Source organism: Lolium rigidum, chromosome 6 (genome assembly GCF_022539505.1).
Source record: "Lolium rigidum isolate FL_2022 chromosome 6, APGP_CSIRO_Lrig_0.1, whole genome shotgun sequence".
Classification (NCBI taxonomy): Eukaryota; Viridiplantae; Streptophyta; class Magnoliopsida; order Poales; family Poaceae; genus Lolium; species Lolium rigidum.
Genome location: NC_061513.1, coordinates 39,013,984 through 39,021,853, shown reverse-complemented (window position 1 = coordinate 39,021,853; position 7,870 = coordinate 39,013,984).

Sequence of the window (7,870 nt, the reverse complement as noted above, 5' to 3'; positions counted from 1 at the left end):
TATAAGCAAGACTGAGCAGATATTCGATTTATTGCTGAAAGAGAAGCAGCTGAAGTTACCCGAAGGCCATAAAATCCCTACGGCGCAAGAGATGAACGGGAGACCGTACTGCAAGTGGCATCACTCGTTCACCCACGCTACCAATGACTGCAAAGAGTTGCGTCGGCAGATCCAAATAGCGATAGAACAGGGCCGTCTGATCCTCGGTCAGTTTGCCATGAAAGTAGACACGCACCCCTTTCCTGGTGTTAACATGGTGGAACTCAATCACTCCACGGGGTGCGAGCCAGGTTTCTCATTCGAGGTTAACATGGCAGGGCCTGTAGACCGCCATGGCAAGGATAAAGAAGACATCAGTCACTCCCGTGGCAAGGATAAAGAGGAGGCCGCTCCACGCGACCGGCCCCGATATGATGACAGACGGTACCTCACCGAGGAACAAGTGAGAAACGTGTGGTACCAACGTCCGCTCTCCGCGCATCTCCTGAATAAATATGAGCATCAGTACGACCGACGTCGGCGGTACGAGATGGATGACGAAAGATATCGTCGGTCTGATGTTGGCAGCAGAAAATATCGTCGGTATGATAGAAATGACGAAAGATATGAGCACTGCGCTAAGGAGAAGTCAAGAGAGTAGGAAGACATGGACAGACACTGGGATTGCCCTTTCTTCAAACACTGCTGGGACTCAGGAATGAGCCGATTGCCTACAATCGACAACTGCCCAGAATGTAGACAACAGAAGAAGGGCGCAAGTGAGGTTTCAGTGTTCAAGCGTCTAGGGCCTCTTCCACCTCAGAACCGACGAGCTGAGTCATCTCGAGAGGAAGACTTCGAAGAGTCAGAAGACGAAGAGGAAGATAGATACCACCGGCCAAGGTGGTGCCCTGATGGACTCAGTCATTCCCAAAAGCGGAGGGTTCAGCGGCTACGTAACTTGGAGGAAGCCGAGGCGCAGTACCTGTACACGTTGAGGAAGGCACGGCCCGATCTGGCCGTAAAAATTCAGCAAACGTTGGAAACGAAGACGCGTCCACATAAGAAAGAATGGCGCCCTAAGCAGACAAAAGCCGATGCAAAGACATCGGCTGATACAAACATGGTGTTCATACTCCCGTCAGAGTTTTGTGCTCCAAGAACTGAAGAAGTGCCAGTAGCACAGTTTGACTGCGGCCCACGGCCAGTTATCTTTGAAAAGCCACGAGAGAGGAGCTACAGGCACTTGAAGGCCCTATACCTAAGAGGTTATATCAATGGGCAGCCTATCAACAAGATGTTGGTTGACACGGTGACATAGGCATCCCAAATGGGCCTGCCGAAGATGGTACCCGGGGTTTACTGGAGGCCCAATACCCGAAGAATAAGAAGATTCGGGAGGTCAAGATTTACTAAGGAAAGATAGAGTTGTACTAGGAAGTGTTGTTGTAATCTGGCGGGATGAGTTAGAAACCGTCCCGGACTCTGTAAACTTGTATGGCACGAATCCCTCGGCTCCACCTCCTATATAAAGGGGGAGTCGAGGGACGAAGAATCAATCGAATCATTGTCTACAAACCCTAGTTTTCATAATCGTCGAGTACTTTTCGGCTGAAACCTTCGAGATCTACTTACCCTCTACTTCTAACTAAACCCTAGCCTACAATCCATAGGCATTGACAAGTCGATACCTTGTCAATTGGCGCCGTCTGTGGGAACTAGAGGCGTAAGGAGCTGATCTCGATGGCACGCTCAAGATCTTCAACATCGTCAACCGCAAGCAACACAATGGATCGAGGTAAACAGATCGCTGCTGGTCTTGTCGATTTTGTTCCTCACCCACCCTCCCGTTTGGATGCATATGCGTATCTGGCGGAGCCCATGGAGATGACGTTCGGAAGGTTCCACTTTCGCGTCGAGAAGGAAGGATCGTATCGTGTCGAGATTCCGATTTCGTCGGGATCGTCGGTGGTCGATTCCGATTTTTCAAGCTATGCATCGTCAACCGAGTCAGGAGAAGAAGAAACCTCGGCGACACGCTACGTCAGCACCAGAACAAGAGAGAAACTCGCCAAGATCTTCAACGACATGTCGTTTGAGTCATCTGCGGACTCATATATAAGCGATGGCTCAAGCGATGTCGACGATTACGACTTCATCGACAAATCTCTCACAGTGGGCAAGGTCTTCATCAATCTCAACGATGATGTCACCAAACCCAACGTAGATCCGAGTACAAAGTATCATCGGATTTACGCCATTGAAGATCAAGAGGAGACATCCGAGGCTTTCGACGAGTTTGGGAAATCCATACGTCGATCCCTCCAATCTGCGACAAGGCACTGGGCAACAAATACGTCGGGCCAGAGCCGCGAGATAGAGTTCAACTTTCACAAGCAGCGTGGGACAGAGCCGCAAGAGCCATGAACGGCACAGAACCAATGGCTACCACAGCCACACCAGAAGAATTGCAAGCATATCAATACAGGCTCGCACGAGCTGCCAGAGAAATAGAAAAACAGACAGTTGAGTTGAACAAGAGAAAGGAGGCAGCTTCTGCATCCAGCAGGAGAAGGGCAGATTTAAGTCGACAATCTAGAACTACGGGTGATAGCCATCGGGAGGCGCGGAACAGAGCACAATCGAGGCTGCAACACATACCCGAAGCAGAAAGAGACCACTTGGTCCAAAACCTCGACATGTCCTTTATGTCGATAGATACAAGAGGAAACATCATCCCTAAGACACCAGAGGCTGGGTATATGGCGACACATGCTTTTATCCTTGCATCTAAACCACCTCCGAGGTGATCCAAGGGAAACACCTGTACAATATGGCGGTAGCAGGAGTTGGAGCTATGGGGACGAGCGTTTGTATCAACGCCTCCCGAAGGAGCGGCAAGGCAAAATAGTCCACGACCCGCAGCAGCAACGGCGGCAGACTCTGAAGGGCCAAGTGGAGCGAGAGACACAGCAGCACAAGCAAGAGTCGACAGAGCGCGGCAGAGCAGAAGGGATCGTCGGCAATCTCCGGAACTGAACGATGAAGATATGTGTGGCTTGCCATGCTTTACGAGGAGAGTCCGAAAAACTCGAGTCCCCTCAGGATTCAAGTTACCCGATAATTTCAAGAAGTTCGACGGCCTTCAAGATCCAGAGGATTGGCTAGTCGACTATCTAGAGACGGTGAAGCTTACAGGAGGAACTAGGGCAACAGCCATGCAAAGCATCCAGGTACATTTGAGTGGAGCCGCACGATCTTGGATAAAGAAACTCGCTCCAGGATCCATCGACAGCTGGGAAAGTTTCGAGGATGTGTTCGTCAAGAACTTTAGATCCACGTGCAAAAAACCCGCGTCGTTAGAGGAGTTGAGAGCGTGTCGACAAAAGCCAGATGAGCCAATGAGAAAGTACATCCAGAGGTGGAATATCATCAAAAACTCGGCAGAAAATATATCTGACGAGAGAGCAATAGATGCGTTTGTCGCAGGAGTCAGGCGTGGAGATTTTGTCGAGGACTTGGGAAGGACCAATCCAAAGACAGTATCCGCGTTAATGGAGATAGCAAATAAATGGGCAGATGGAGAAGACGCTGTCCACAACAAACGACACGAGTCGCCGGAGGAGGACCGTGGTCGAAACTATCAACCGAGGCGAAGATTTCCTCGGCAGTGCCGTAACTATGACGCTCCAGGACAAATTTCAGCAGGTTTTCGGACAAATACAGGAGGAAACAACGAGAGATGATTATCGAAGAAGCGAGTGAGCAGCGAGGTGATAACAGGGATGATTCACGCAACGAGCAAAATAGCGGACCTAGGTTCCCAAGGCCTTTCGTGTCCCCCGAAGATATGATGAATGGACCATGCCGGATGCACTTTTTCCTCGACAGACAACGGTAAAAGACAGTCGGGGCACTTGCGTAAAGACCGTCGAAATTTTCGAGCAATGTTGCGATATGCAGAGAACGCTAACGCACGGGCAGCACAGAGAAATCCTCGAGAACCCAGAAGCGAGATTCACTTGCCGCCCCCTCCCGCGATTACAGAGGACAATCGGCATCAGCTCAGAATAGCGGCAGCACCTCCACCTCCACCTTACATTGATCCTAACTCCAACGGAGCGGTGTCGATGATTCAAAAGGGAAGGCCGTCCAATAGAGCTCAGAAAGTAATCTCACGACAGGTGTTTATGGCAGAGAAAATGCCTCCACCAACAGTTGAGTACCTTAATTGGTCAGGACAAGATATTGGCTTCACAATAGCAGATCATCCGCAGCAAGTTCCTCGACCAGGGCAGTCAGCACTTATTCTACCAGCAGTTATCGCGGGATTTGATGTTTCTCGAGTATTCATAGATGGCGGCAGCAGCCTAAACCTTATGTATGCTGATACATTAAGGAAGATGAACATATCTTTAGCAAACTTGAAACCAACAGACACAAGGTTCCACGGCATCACACCAGAGAAACCAAGTTATCCATTGGGGAAGATCAACCTCGACGTTCAGTTTGGGACCCGAGAAAATTATAGAATCGGGAGGCTCGAATTTGAAGTCGTGGATTTTCCATCGCAATATCACGCTCTGTTAGGACGACCAGCATATGCTAGATTTATGGCGGTACCACACTATACATACCTGTTGTGGAGGTTGCCTAGACCAAAGGGACCAATCACAGTCAAAGGAAGCTTTGCCTTAGCCGATAAGTGCGACAAGGATTTTCACAGGTTGGCAGAAACTTTCGGGATGCAAGCTGAGTACTTGGCGTCAAAAAGCATGACTGATTACGACGTATTGCCAGACGTTGGAAGGCCAAATAAAGAATCAACTTTCAATGCCGAGAAAAATTCAAAAGAGGTGCAGATTCACCCGACAGATCCAAAAAAGACGACATCTATTGCAAACGACATGGATATCGCATAGGAAAGCGCGCTCGTCAAGTTCCTCCGTGAGAACTGGAAAATCTTCGCATGGTGTCCAGCTGACATGCCAGGAGTACCCAGGGAACTTGCCGAGCACCACCTAAACTTGGATCCAGTAGCGAAACCAATCAGACAACCTTTGCGGCGTTTTTCGGAACCAAACCGCAAAGCCATGCTTTCAGAAATAAATCGACTCGAAGAAGCTGGTTTTATCAGAGAGATATCTACAGAAGCCACATGGGTAGCTAACCCAGTGATGGTGCCGAAGAAAAACACGACAGTCCTTCGCATGTGCGTCGACTTTACGTGTCTCAATAAACATTGTCCTAAGGATCACTTTCCCCTCCCAAGGATCGATCAAATCATCGACTCCACGGCAGGTTGTGAACGTCTTTCCTTTTTGGATGCATACTCTGGTTATAACCAGATCAGATTAAAAGAAGATGATGAAGCCAAGACAGCGTTTATTACACCTTACGGCGTGTTTTGCTACAAGACAATGCCCTTTGGTCTAAAAAATGCGGGAGCAACATATCAGAGGATGATGCAGAAGTGTTTAGCAACATAGATCGGGAAAAACGTGCAAGTATACATCGATGATGTCGTCATAACATCAAAGAAGGGGGCAACACTGATCGAGGATCTCAAAGAAACTTTCGACAACCTCGACAAATTCTGCCTCAAACTGAACCCGACGAAGTGTTCTTTTGGCGTCCCAGCAGGAGAACTTCTGGGGTTTCTAGTTTCAGCAAGAGGGATTGAAGCAAATCCCGACAAAATACAAGCCATAGTAACAATGAGAAAGCCAACAAAGTTGAAAGAAATACAGCAGACTAACCGGGCGAGTCGCAGCTTTGAGCGAGGTTCGTCGCCGAGTTAGGAGAAAAAGCATTACCATTTTATGCGTTGATAAAACAAGGCGATAAATTCCGAGTGGAATGAAGAGGCCGACGAGCTTTCGAGGATTTGAAGCGCAAAATTTCGACACCACCAATCTTGGTGGCGCCAAAGGAAAAGGAACCTCTCCCGTTGTATATTGCAGCTACACCCTGGTGGTTAGCACGGTGTTAGTTGTCGAAAGAGAAGAAGAAGGGAAAATCCATGGAGTGCAGCGGCCAGTATACTTCGTGAGCGAAGTCTTGTCGCCCTCAAAACAAAGGTACCCTCAGTACCAAAAACTAGCATATGGAGTGTTCACGACAGCACGTAAATTGCGCCACTATTTTTCGGCACACCCGATCATAGTGGTCAATGAAGCTCCCTTGTCAAATATACTGAACAACCCAGAAGCTACGGGTCGTGTCTCCCTTTGGGGAATAGAACTTTCCCCTCGGGACATCACGTATGAAAAAAGAAAAGCAATAAAGTCACAAATACTGCCAGACTTCATCGCAGAGTGGATGGAGTTACAAAATACAGGACCTCCAGATTTATCGAGAACATGGACCATGAACTTTGATGGATCTAAGAGATTAGAAGGAGCTGGCGCAGGAGTAGTATTAATATCACCTGAAGGCGACAAGTTGAAGTACATCCTTCGGATGACGCTCCCTAACGCATCTAACAATGAAGCAGAATATGAGGCCCTCATACATGGGATGAAGATGGCGAAAGCCTGCGGTGCAACTCGACTGAAAATCTTTGGCGATTCACAGTTGGTGGCTCAGCAAGTTATGAACCAATGTGATGCAGTCAACGATAGCATGATGGCATACAAGGAGGTGTACAACGAGCTCGAGAAGTTGTTCGATGGATGCGAAGTAAATCATATTAGTAGATTGAGCAACGATGAAGCCGATGTTCTTGCAAACATCGGGTCACAGTGCCTTCCAGTCCCGCCAGGTGTATTCTGGGAAGAGATAACAGAGAGATCCACTAAGCCGACAAAATCAAAAAAGAAGGAGAAGAAACCCTCGGGGGCTGTCAAGGAAAAGCAAGAGGATGAAGAAGAAGATCAGGACTTGGTCATGGTGATACAGATACCGTGGATGCAGCCGTACATATCATACATCCTCAGGAAAGAGATACCCGACGATCCAGTTGAGGCAAGGCGAGTAATTCGACGCTCCAAAGCTTTCACGGTGGTAAAGGGAGAATTGTATAAGCGAAGTATTTCAGGCGTCTTGCAAAGATGCGTCACACCCGAAGAAGGAAGAATAATTCTGAAGGATGTACACGAAGGAATATGTGGCCACCACGCGAGTAGTCGAGCTATTGCAGCCAAGGTCTTTCGGGCAGGATTCTACTGGTTGACAGCAATCGAGGACGCCAAGGACATAGTAAGAACTTGCGACGCGTGTCAAAGGTTTGCCGCAAAACCTCACTCTCCGGCGAGCGAGTTAGCACCAATACCATTGTCATGGCCCTTTGCTCAATGGGGACTTGATATGGTGGGTAAGTTACACAAATCCTGGCCAGGAGGAAAGGAGTACATGCTAGTAGTTGTCGATAAGTTTACAAAGTGGATAGAAGCGAAGCCGATAAATTCACCAGATGGAGCATCCGCGATAAAATTCGTAAAAGGCCTCGTCTTCAGATTTGGAGTGCCCCACAAGCATCGTCACAGACAACGGCAGTAACTTCACATCCCATGAATTCAAAGATTATTGCGAAGAGGTGGGTATTAAGCTGAACTTTGCGTCAGTTGCACATCCTCAAACCAATGGGCAAGTCGAGAAAGCCAATGGCATCATCTGCAATGGCATCAAGAAGCGCTTGTTAGGACCACTGGAAAAAGCTCGACATACCTGGCCAGAAGAACTACCAAGCGTGTTGTGGAGCATCCGAACAACACCAAACACAGCAACACAGGAAACTCCGTTTTTCCTGGTTCATGGAGCAAAGCGATACTACCAATCGAGATAGAGCACAACTCTCCACGTGTCGCTGAATATGATGAAGAAACGTCGAGACGAGCGCTAGAAGACGACGTCGACGCACTTGATGAAGCTCGAGATGAAGTATTATCTC